Below are 13,279 nucleotides of genomic sequence, written 5' to 3' on the forward strand. Positions count from 1 at the left end.
AAATTGTCGGAAAATGTTATTTATGGATGCCACTACAGTGGCTCATGTTTTGTTAATGACTGATGTTTTAATGTGTTTTTACTTTTTTGTTGGAAGCTGCTCAGAGTGGCTGGGGAAACACAGCCAGAGGGGCAGGGTATAAATAAATTATTATTATTATTATTATTATTATTATTATTATTATTATTATTATTATAGCAAAGCAAGCAGAACAGGTACTCTATCACTGAGCTATGGCCTTCCCAAATTATAACATATTTTTGTTATTATTTCGCTTTGTTCTCTTAGGATGTTGTTTTAGGCATTGCCACAATATCCCACATCTTTATTATCCACGAGAGAGCAGATTCACAGTAACCTTCCCCAGGTTCCCCCAATATACAGGTCCTGAATCCACCCGCTTGACTCCTTTACTATAAAGATGGGCTGATGCTATCTTTTGATACATTGTAGGTTAAGTACAGTATGTGAGCTTCAATATCCTTGCAGGCTATGCTGCATGCATTTAACCATGCTGTGATTTATGCATCTTTCCATCTTAGAAATAAATTCTCTTTTGGTGTATCATTTGAATCTTTTCCTCTTGGGGGACTACAAAATATCCCGTCCATTTCCTCTGAGACATCCTTTTTTCAAGGCTGGTTCATTTTCTGTTCTTAATCTCAATTGGGGACTGGTGGGGCGTGCGTGAAAAAGCATGCCCCACACGGTTATCTCTTAGCATCTGGCAGTGTCAATTTTTGTTACTGAAAGCAGAAAAACTACCCATTGATTTTCCTTTGGTGTCACTGTAGCCGGGTGCTCTCATGTTTTAATAGCCTTATTTATTATTGGCCAACTGCTATTCTGTCTGCCACTCTAACTGCACACATTATTTCAATGCTAATAAACATCCAATATGCCCCCAAAACATTGACCATTACAGCCTCTAACAAGACACGTTTGCAGATTTAACTCACAGAATGCAGAACGTAGAAAAGACACCAAAGGGAATCTGATCATCATTTGTTTTATTTTGTTTTATTTCTTGCTCTAAGGTTTCAATTTCCTGTTCCAAAAACATTATCACACTATCGGGGGAAGATTTCTTGAAGGCTGCAGAGAATTAACTCTGTCTTGCATGCTGCCTTATGTCTGCTTTTTCTTCAGTTTGTGTTTTATTCTCAAAGCATTCGAGCGATTTCTGCTCCTTTTGCTGACACTACTGTGGCTTTGAACAGCTAGCCAGAGATAGCAGGTGATAGGAGATTAGATAAGAATAAGCTTTGGAAAACACAAACAGTACAGTGAGGCTTGAATAGGAAGTAGAATTTATTTATCCCAGGTCTGTTCTTGTGGATGGAAAAAATGTCTTGAACAAATGAATGTTGTTTTGCCAGCACACCCTTAAAGAAGGCTGAGGAAACCATAATGAAAAAAGTTACATTTATTCAAATACAATATAGAAGATCTGCAAACAGCCAAACAAACATAATTAGCCAAATAAAAATATAGCATGGGCAGTGAAATTCCCCACTCCTGGATGTGTTTGCAGGCTTCACCTATGGCCCCACAGGAAAGGATTATAAATAATTCTTCATCTTTGCTATAAGAACTGTGAATATTTGAACCTGACAAGTGCACAATGGCACTAGCAGGTCAGTATTCACCCCATTGCAACTCCCTAATCTAAAGGGCACCCCAAGGACAAAAGTCCAAGGTGGCATATAGAGAAAGAGAGTGCCCTTACCCCAGTAATGCCTCAGTTATTTACACTCAATAAAATAAAACAATTTCCCTTCTGTCCTGCTTGTGGGTTTTAGAATTCTCCTTATTTGGGTGCAGAACTGTGGCAATCTTTGTGCAAATAGTTGTTTCTTTGGTTTAGTGCAGAGCTTAGTTATTTGTTAAATTTATAACCTACCTTTCTTTCCAAAGCCTGGAGTGCACACAGCTTTCATTAGCCAGTATTCTCAGGGCTATGTAGTCTGAAGCCAGATGGTGCAGCCACCTTACTGAAGGCAAAGAGGGCTGGGTCAGTGCCTGGAGATTGCCAAGGACAAGGGTCACCAGCAGGGTACCTGCAAGTTACAAGAGAGTCTGACTAAACGTTAGAAAGAACATTTTGTGGTAAGAGATGTTCAACAGTGGGATGGTCTCCCTTGGGAGGTTGTGGGCTCTCCTTCCTTGTAGCTTTTTAAGCAGAGGCTGGATGGCCATCTGTCATGGATGCTTTGGTTGAGATTCTTGTATGGCAGGGTGTTGCGCTAGATGACCCTCAAGGTCCATTCTGGCTCTACAATTCTATGATTCTGTGTGACCACAGAGGCTTTCAATGGACCCCACATGGTCCTCTCCCACACTGAAAGTCTGGAAAGAAGCATCCTATTGCATCCAGTAAAATAGTTTGTGATTTGTTGTGGTGCCTGTGTGGTGCCCACAGTGGTTTCTCTGGCTTTGCAAAGATGCCCATGGGTACAAAAGAATTGGAAACCACCGGTTTAGGAATTTGTGTAAGAGCCCAAGTTCCATGACAGAAGAAATATAGGATATGTTTAAGCGATATATTTTAAAAGTCAATTTGCATTTAGCAAATTAGGAAGAAAACTTGCTAAAAGCTCCATTTTATAACTCTTACACAGTTTCTCAAAGTTTCATCTGAATAAAAGGAAACCACAAAAGAATCATGTCCTTTTTGGGGGTAAATTGCAAATGCATGAAAAAGTTATAATAGCCTTCAAGTGATGGATAAAATTACCACACTGTCCATTATAATTTTCATCTTCCTTTAAATTAAAAGAAAGATAATTTTCATGATTAACTCATTTCTTTTTAGCTCATCAACCCTGTCCTACAGCTATATTTCCAGGGAAATTGGCCACTTAGCTGTTTCCCAAGTGATTTGACCTTTATTCTTGTGGCTAAATGAACAATCCTTTCTCAGTGTTGGGCTAGCAACAAGAGCTCTGAAGGGGACTTTCTTGCTATTAATATTGGTCCAGTGACCCAAGAAACAACAACTGAATGAGAGAACATCTCAGATCTGAATATTTATTTTCTTTGCCTCTATCATGGGTTGAGTAGCTTCCAGCTGCTTAGCCCCACTCCTCTGCCTCAGAAGATATCAGTAAGCTCTTCTGCCTACTAGGTAGAGGTCAATGGGCAGCACCGTGCAAGATGAAGAATAAAGTCAGAAAATACCACCTAAACAATCCTGACACCATGTTATTTCTCCTCCTGATTCCAGATTTGAATGAGATTTCCATTTTGATATTCTTTGTAAGCCACCTTGAGAGCCTCTTGGGGCAGTAAGTTTAATAAATTAATAAACATTGTTCCAAAGAAAGTGGTAGAATAATAATTTTAAAAAATGTTATATGTATTCAATTGATCAAACATTGGTCATTTAAGAACTTTCTCATTGACTCAAAAGCCCTCCCCCCCCCATTAATTGAGCAGCAATTACTTTTTGCAATTATTTTTGATAAAAATAATTAACAAACAAACATCAACACAAAAACAATCATTCTCTTTTGTGAGAGTGATTCAGGCTTCAGTCCTAAACAAAGTTTATCTGAGAGTTGGGCCCATTCAACTCAATGAGACCTGCATCTCATGCGCTGTAAGGGGGAATGCTTTTTTAGAGATGAGTCCTTTGGCCTGTCTAACCTCACCCTAGCTTCTGCTGTAGGATTCAGACATCATTCCTCACCCACCATAGTAGTTGGAAATCAAGGAGGGGGTAGAACCTCTGATCCCATGACTCACCAAAAGGGGCAAATAGAACTGTGAGTGAGGGAAGCCCTTTTGCTAACCTCTAGATATCTTTGTTCTTCCAGCTGCTTTCAGTCTAAGTATGGGTCATACTTTCACTCCAGCAACACAGATAGTGTTGTAGTTATTCACGTAGGGCTGTCCACACATTACATTCAACAAGCGCACAATCTATGTACCTGTGTGCACAGATGGTTGAGCTGTACACCCATACAGTTGTTCACATGTAACATTCAACCAGTGTACACAATATGTACACAACAACTGAGCTGTACAAATCAAAAAGTGTACATTCTTTCACATAAACACTTGTGCATGTATACAGACAGATTGCACCTGTGTTGACTGTTACATGTCAGCAAGTCTAGTTTATCCCTGCCTTCATTAGTATGTATACAACACCATGCATATAATAATAATAATAGTAATAATAGTAGTATTTGAAAACAAGACATTCCAAAGAGTGTCAAGCTGTGCCTTAGAGCTACCAAACTCCCATAACAAAGGCACAAGGCTTATTTTACTTCAGCTCAGCCTAAGGAAAGTTTCAACGCTTGCCAGACTGTTCACAATTACTCAGGAAACGAGGTGCTTGTAGCCAAATATATGTATGATTGTTCTGTACAAAGAGGTGATTTATTTCTGCTACAAGGGCATTTGTTCGCCCAATGTATAAAATAACATTTTTCAGAAACTTCAAAGCCCCAGCGGTCAGGCAAAAATAAATCCTCAGACTAGTTTTTATGTGAAGCAAGAGTAATCATATAACCCTCGATTCCCACAACAGTCCTTTAAGAGATCCTCCCCTATTACATTTTTATACAATGCTCGCTTCCGTTTCTTCTGTGAAAATACCAGCTCGGCTGCACTACCATCTTTAATCAGCAGACTTCTAAATCTTCCCTGCAACTGGAGTGGGGGGGGTGTTGTGTGGGTAAAGAAGTGTGTTATAAGAAAGCTATTCATCACGTCAGGCCAAAACAAACTGGTCACTGTGCAGGAAAGAAATTATTTTTCAACCGCACTTGTTAGTCATTTATAAAATTGAGCAATACACACAGTGTATATTTATGGTCTGGGAAAGAAAACTCTGCCCAAGTTATTTTTTACAATAAAGGAGAGGAAGTGTAGCTATTTGGCTTGGAAACAGAGAGCTAGGAGATATATTTGTATGTATAAGCATGTGCATATGTATATCACAGTTATCTCGTTGTCTTCCTTCAGAGAAAAATATTTCTCTCTTGTCCTTTGAAAATGTCTTTCTGGATTTTAAAGGTGAAGTGCCTGCGATCTTTGGAGGAGACTGAAGATTTCTCACAAATTAGGATATGTAGTACTGAAGGGGGCGAAATGCAAACTTTAATGAGCAATGGCTGAAAAACTTTTCAAATTATGAGGGATCTGTGCTTTCCAATTTTTGGGAAAATCAAAGTCTCCTTCCAGGTGTCCATTCAGTGGATCTGAGGGTATTTATTTAAGTGTAAAGAAGTATTCTTAAATCCAGAGGTTATTTCCCTCAATGAAAATTAATTCGTTGGGGCAAGGAGTGAGGTCTATTTAACTTTTTAATAATGAAAAGTACATCCCACACATCTTTCAAAGAAATTCTAGGCTATTAATAATCCAAAGCAAAAATTAAATGTAGTGGTCCCCATTAAAACCATCAACACAGTGGTACCTCGGGTTACATACACTTCAGGTTACAGACGCTTCAGGTTACCAACTCCGCTAACCCAGAAATATTACCTCGGGTTAAGAACTTTGCTTCAGGATGGGAACAGAAATTGTGTTCCGGCGGTGCAGTGGTAGCAGGAGGCCCCATTAGCTAAAGTGGTGCTTCAGGTTAAGTACAGTTTCAGGTTAAGAACGGACCTCCAGAACGAATTAAGTACTTAACCCAAGGTACCACTGTATATATGTAAAAACCAAGATTCTGCAACAAAATCCAAACCAGACAATAACAGATCTAAAACATTGAAGACCCACCAGCAAAAAGAGAAAACATGGGTAAAAGACTCTTTTTTTAACAGCAGGGGTGAATAATTTGTTTGCCCTTGGATAGCTCTCCAGGAACTTCATGCCAATGGTGGGTGTGGCAAAAGGTGAGCATAGCCACTCTACACACAAATTCACACATGTAGGATTGCCATATTTTGAAGAGCAAAAATGAAGACACACTTACCAATTTCTAATTTTAGCTATGGATCGCTATGACAACTCTACCCATGAAAAAGAGGACATGTCCTGGGAAAAGATGACATATGGCAACCCACACATATACAAACATGCGGGACAGAATTAAAATGAGTGTGGGAAATGCAGGACAATGAGACTTTGGAGCATGCTGTGGACCTCCAGATGTTGTTGGTCCCATCAGCCCGAGCAAGCACAGCCAATGGTTCAGGATGATGGGAATTGTAGTCTAACACTTTCTGGAGGGCTGGAGGTCCCCCACCCCTGTTTTAATGTTTTGTTTTGTTTTGTTCTACGAAGCAGAAGTCTTCTGTTAAAAGTTTTTTCTTTTTTTGAATCAAGATTGAGATAATAGTTTAAAAATCTGCTTAAAAAGCTGGATGTTAATGCTACTGAGAGCAGCTTCCTTGTTCAAACATTGGTCTTAAATAAGGACAATTGTGTCTGATCTCTCTTGAGCAAAATCATTATGGCTGTGGTGCAGCAGGTGCAGTCAGCCAGATGCAGAAAATACAGAATAAATTTATCTGGGGTTGCTCCTTAAATTTGGAGGATCCTCAACTCTGATGCGAGCCTTATCAGTCATTTCACCAGCGAGTGAAGAAACACTTCTTTGTCCAGGAGGAGCAAGTTGAGTTGGACACTCAGGGCTGTCTTAAGCATATGCAGACCCGGGATGCAAAAATCCCCTCCCCCCCCCCAGTTGCCCAGTCCCAGGCACATAGGAGGGTGGAGCTAGTCAGCTGCCTCAGTGTCTCGCTGGCTTGGTCGCCCCTAAACTCATGGCACAGAGCAGCAGAAGAGCCCACCACGGCGCTCCAACCGATAGGCAGGCTCTTCCCCAGACTCAGCTCTCAGGCCCCAGACTCTTGGCCTGGCACCTCTGAGAGCCCAGCACCCGGCAATCCTAAAAAAAAGGTCAACAACTTTGGTCGGCCCTCACAGCCCTTCACTTCATCAAATCTGGCCCTTTTTGAAAAAAGTTTGGACACCACTGACCTATAGGTAAGACCCCCCTTTGGACACTAACATTTCTGCATCCATGGTTGATTTTATTTCTAATTGAATTCTGCATTATGTTTTGCTCTTTGTTTTATTCTTGGTTTGAATTGTATTTCCACCCTGGAAATACTTTTATTAAATAAATGTTGCCAGTAGTTATTATTGGTTTATTTATCACAATTATATACCAACTTTATCTTCCAATGAGCTTAAGGTGCTGTACTTGGTTCTCCTCCTACCCATTTCATCCTCACAATAAACATGTCAGGCAGGTTAGGCTAAGAGATGTTGACTGGCCCAAGGTCACCCAGTGAGCATCTTGGCAGAGTGGGGATTCGAACCTTGGTCTTCCAGGTCGTGGTCCAACACTTTAACCATTAAGCCACACTGGCTTTCATCATGATGGGTTAAATTACTGAGGAATAAAATATGTTATCTTCTCTAGATCAATAGTAGAGCATCTGCTTTGCATGTGGAAGGTCTCAGGTTCCATCCCTGGCTTCCTCAGTAGGGCTGGGAGACACCCCTGTCTAAAAACCTGGATATACAGTGGTACCTCGGGTTAAGTACTTAATTCATTCCGGAGGTCCGTACTTAACCTGAAACTGTTCTTAACCTGAAGCACCACTTTAGCTAATGGGGCCTCCTGCTGCTGCCGTGCTGCCAGAGCACAATTTCTGTTCTCATCCTGAAGCAAAGTTCTTAACCTGAAGCACTATTTCTGGGTTAGCAGAGTCTGTAACCTGAAGCGTCTGTAACCCGAGGTACCACTGTATACTGCACGTTAATGTAGACCAATTAACTGACTCAATATTAGGCAGCTTCCTACGCCCGTATTTTTACCAACTTTTCTCAGTGCTTTTACAAACATCAAAACATGCAAAAATCCCAAGCAGCCAAATGTTGAGAGGGAAAATCAATAGCAATTTAAAGGAAGCCTGTCCACCATTACTGACCTTCTAATTCAGAACCCCTGATAAGTTTCCAAGGAACCTCGAACAGAGGTGTGTGTGGGGGGGAGAGAACTACTTCTCTAAACGATCTTTTACTACGTGAGTAAAATCAATACTTTTATAGCAAAAAGAAGAAGGAGATAGAAACAATACTTGCTTTTAGATGATGGAAGCCTGCCTTGTAGCACGCTGGTCTTCAGCTGGTGGGTCAGGACCTATTTACTGGGCCATGGCCTGATCTAAGGTGGTCTGCAACAACAGCACTACCACCACAGAAAAATACAATAAAAGATGAAGAAATAAATCCCCAAATGCCTGTTTAGATTAAAGATCGCTCCTGTGTCTGAAAAGGCTGCAAAACAGTCCAGGCTCTTTTTAAAATAAAACAAAAACCAAAACCTGTAGGGGCCCCAGATCCTCCTTTGGCCCATAGGATATGGGGTAGAACTCCGTCCCTTCCTTATCACCCTACAGTTTTCCTACAAAGACTGTCTTGCCCATAGCGCTCTTTGACCCTGAACACACAGCTTGCTGCAATGGCACATGCACAGGAAAAAAGCAACTTCCCGGGAGTGATTTCAGCTGGAAAATTGGGAGAGGGGATTGTCAGTTCCCTTCCTATCAAAATCCTACACAGCAAAATTCCACACAGTCACTCATCCAGCTGCTAATTCTTAATTTATAAAACAATTATAGGCTAGACAACCACATGGGCTTCTTCTAAAGGAGTTGTTTTCTTCTGTGTGTGTGAAAAGGAAAAATATCTATTCTAAGATGGTATACATTTGTTGTTGTTGTTGTTTTATTTCTTACACTCCCTTAACTATAAGGGATGGAAGGTGAAGCTGTGGGATGTGAAACACATAGCAGTCAAGTACAACATTCCTAGAGTGGACGTGGATGCTTTGTACCAGCCAGGAGTCTAACTTCCTGTTTCCTCCTGAGCTGTGACAAAACTTCCTTTGCATGTGACTAGAGGCCTGTGTGTGTGTGAGAGAGAGGCCTAACCTGGGCAAGGGAGCACAGCTCCTTCCTTTGTCTCTTCTCTATTTTTGCTCTTCTACATGTTAGCGGAATTGACTGCCTGTTTGCAGTCACTTAGGAACTAACTCCCTTATGGGATAGTTCCACATGTGTATATAGTTTTGTAACCTAAGACTGCCTTCAGGGATACAACTGTGAACTGAATGAATGTGAGTAAACTACTTTTATATTGACTTTAATAAGACTCTCGTGTCTATTCTTTTTAAGAGGGGCAGGATGGGATCTTACCAGGAATCTTATACTGAGAGACTCAGATGAGACTGAAACAAGTAAACCGCTGTGTGTTTAAAGGGGGATGTTACTCTGCTAAGATATAGAACTTGCTAACGCAAGTTAGGAAGGATATCATTAAACAATATATCCTCTCCTGCATCCCTGAACATTCCCACAAAAGCAATGTAAAAATACAAATTAAAAAGAGTTTAAAGCAAATTACTGTCATAAGCAGAGGGTGTTAAGGGCTACTGTAATGAAGTATTTTTGCAAGTACCGAATTTTTCCGTGTATAAGACTAGTTTTTTTTATTCAGATATCATCTTTAAAATTGGGGGTTGTATTATACATGGATTGTGCAATGTGGGGATGTGGGATTGTTTGCTGCTGTGAGTGGTAGATTGTTATTGGTGGCTGTGGCAAAGGGTTGGTGTTGATTGGCTGTCACTACAGCAATTGGGCAGGTGATTTGCTGCCTTTGTTGGCGAGGGGACAGGTAGCTTTTGTGAGGCGTGCGAGAGGCATTATCGGTCTTGCGGGTGAGCGATTTTCGGCATTCCCCCCTAAAAAGAGCTCAACAACTGTGGGCCACCCCCACAAAAAAAGCTCAGCAACTCTCCCCCCCAAAAACTAAACAACTTTGGGGAATCCCCCCATTTTCTTAATTTTGAGTCCCCAAAACAGGGGGCATCTTATACAAGGGGGCATGTTATACATGGAAAAATACAGTATATTTTCACCCAATCAATGAAGTTTTTCAATTGATTCAAAATTGCTGTTTTTCAGCTGATCAATCTATGGCAGAGTCTTATGCGTATCTACTCTGGAGTAAGTCCTAGTAAGTTCTGTGGGGTTTTGATTCCATGTGAAAATGGATAGGATTGTAGGCTCAACCAATTAGTTGATTAAAGTTGCTGTCCCAGGAGATATTCTGGCAATTTTTCAGAGGACAGAGGTGTACATAGCCTTTTCGTCCCCTCTTCTTCAGGAATCACTGAAAGGTCTAACAGTACCTGGTGTGTGGAGAATATCTAATCTGAAATAGATATCCCACCCTGCACAAAATCAAACAAATAGAGGCCATCTCTTGAATTCACTACAGTCACACTGAAGACACCCATATAGTAATTCTTTCTTAGTAAATATTTCTAACACGTACACGGGCTTTGCCCAATAAAATTATCCAGGATCAGATCAAATATATAACTTCAACTAAAAGAGAGAAAGTGGGTGGAAGCCTATTTTAATCTATGACAGAGTTTCAATTACAGTATTATTCTTTTTGATATATGCACATACACTCGCTGTGCATTTACCCCTTCCCCACAGAAAAGACCAATTAGCTTCATATCCATTTAATCTCCCTCCTCAACTCACTCTCCAGAGCAACTTGATATAAAAAAGACATGAATCACTAATGTAACTAGGATATTAATATGTTAAACAATTAATCACACTGGGTTATATTCAATGTTAGTGCAACTCGGAGAAGAGACATTGTAATTGGTACAATGACTATAGGTCCAATAATTTCAGTGGGTCTACTTGAAGTATAACATAGTTGGGTATAGTCCAATGGTGTGTTGTTGTTGTTGTTGTTGTTTTCAAAGTCTGCATAAAGTGAAGCAGGGACTACATCTGAATTTCTAGGGTTCAAATGTGCCTGGAAGTCTTAGGTCACATTTGCATGATTCATGTGACACACTAATTTTCATTAGTGTGAAATTTCACACTAATGATTTAGGGGATGTTTTCAGAAATTTCTAAATATATGTTTAGGGTAATTTTGGACAATAAGGGGTGGTGGGAGTTGTAGTCCAACAACATCAGGAGGGCACTGCATGGGTGAACCTAATTTTGCATAGATTTTAACCCATAAGAATATAAATAGAGTCCTGCAGGACCAGGCCAATTTATCCATCTAATCCAGCGTTTCTCAAATTGGGGTCACCAGCTATTTTTGGACTACAACTCCCATCATTCCTAGCTATCAGGGCCAGTGGTCAGGGATGATGGGAACTGTGGTTCAAAAAGAGCTGGAGACCCAAGTTTTGGAAACCTTGAAGTCTAATCCAACATCCTGTTCTCATAGTGACCAATCAGATGCCTGTGGAAAAAACGCAAGCAGAAACTGAGTGCATCATCACTCTGCCCACCTGATTTTCAGTAACTGGCAAAGTTTAAGGCATTCCCTTGGTCTGAAAGGCTAAAGGCTACTGCTGTGATGAGTTATCTCTTACTATTCAGAAACCAGTGCTACATCCACTAAAAACACTATGGAAGCTGTGTGTTGCTTAGATTTCCAGCAGTGATCCCAGAATATCTGTGCAATAAATTCTTTCATAGGACAATATGTGACCATATTTGTCAGTGTGGATCAGGCCTGATGGAAAACATTGTGCAGTAGATCATGTGGCTTCTTGTCACCTAGGGGCAGATTCCTCTATTCATTTCATAATTATCTAAGTCAGCCAGACAATTTGAAAATAAGATGGTTGCTGGCTGATTTGGACAAGTTTGATTCCTGCAGGTTCACTTATATGTACTAACAATAAGAAAAGTTACAAACTACTTTTTTTTTACTGCCAGGTGGATTTTTTAAAATTTAAAATAATTGCTGAACTTTACTCTCTCTCTCTTTTTGGCAACTTGCATTTCTGTAAATTTATATATTTACCATTATTTTTTATATTACTTTTTTGTGAGTAATAGCCATTGGCTATAAACTGTAAAAAAAAAATAAAAAATGACTGGACTACTGAACAGTATGGTCTCCACTGGATCAAGAGGTTCCTTGACTAAATGCTTTTAGATTAAAATAATAATGTGTGTTCTTTTTTAAAAAAAACTTTGTAATAGAAATGACATTTTTATCACCAGTGAGATATTTGCTTCTATTGTAAAGCTGGCTAGATTGTGGCATGGTTTTTCAATATAAGCGATGGAACAAAGAACATGTATTCAAGGAAAGCTCAACCTTGGATTTCATATTTTTAAAGGAGTGAGCCTAGGAAGACAAGGAAGTCAGCTATGTCTGTTTAGGAGGATGTTCATTTAATAAAGGAAAAGTCCCCAAGGCCATGTTAAGCTGCCAGGTTTATAATTAAAAACACACACACAAATAAATCCCTTCAATTCCAAACGCTTAAAATAGACTTTGAGCATTGAGTTGATGCCACAAGGAAAGCTCATGTTCAACTCTCTCTCTTATAACTGTTAGAGTGGAGGGAAATTAAAGATGCGTCTAGGACAAGCTGAATGAAGAACAATATTGCACTATAATGTTTCAGGCCAAAAATTACATGGTTTTGTTTTCATCAGAAAAATAACTTCTAACAGCCTGTCATGGTTTACTGGGTAACAATGGATAAGACTCCATGCCTGGGTTGCATGCAGTCTAAAATGGTAAGATACAAGTTTGCTTACTCACGAAGACAATTAAGCCCATGTTATGCTGCGCACAAAGACCATAAAATTGGGTAATGTGGTTGGGCAATGACACAATCCCTTTTCAGCAATGGAATCATGAGCAACTGTCAATCTTGATTTGCACAAGATGCCAACTAGCCCACAGTGGTACATGATCAGATATTACCAAAGAGACCTTCAGGTGTGCACAAAAGGAATCTTAAGGAACCATTTCATACATGACCCTTTGCATTTTTAGCGAACAGTTATTTGACATGATACCAGCCATAAGTGTCAGGGTTCTCCTCCATCAAAAAAACATTGCTGCCTCAGGAATCAGTTTTGACACCCAGAGTGACAAAACTAGTTAACAAGTTGATTTTGCAGTCAAATCTTTCAAGGGCGAAACTGCTGAAATAAGGCAACATGACAACTGCTCTACAGGTTCTGCTCTACAGGTTGCCTAGTTAGCACATACTCTTTCTTGGTTCTGGCTTTATTAGTAGTAATAGTAGCAGAAATAGTTCAGAAGGGAAACATTCTCCACTGCATAAAAAAACCACTATTGCACACTATGTAACATGGCCAAATGAGGCTTCTCTATTTGGACTTTGGGACTCTTCCTCAGTCCCCAGGAATGCAATCCTCAACAGTCCTGCTGTGCATCATCCTTTAGTGCTTTTGCCTTGATCCTTGACCTCTCTCCTTCATTG

The 13,279-nt window shown here is 40.1% G+C and overlaps 1 long non-coding RNA gene across 1 annotated transcript; it reads right to left on the minus strand.

The window, feature by feature from the left end:
- Positions 1 to 1,020: 1,020 nt before the first annotated feature.
- Positions 1,021 to 8,853, minus strand: LOC310754376. Its single transcript, XR_014543777.1, has 3 exons — positions 8,059 to 8,853; positions 1,904 to 2,060; positions 1,021 to 1,220 (listed from the first exon to the last, which is right to left on the minus strand). It is a non-coding gene; the product is annotated as an uncharacterized lncRNA (long non-coding RNA).
- Between the last annotated feature and the right edge of the window lie 4,426 nt (positions 8,854 to 13,279).

Source organism: Podarcis filfolensis (genome assembly GCF_964270895.1).
Source record: "Podarcis filfolensis genome assembly, chromosome: Z".
In the NCBI taxonomy this organism is placed as follows: domain Eukaryota; kingdom Metazoa; phylum Chordata; class Lepidosauria; order Squamata; family Lacertidae; genus Podarcis; species Podarcis filfolensis.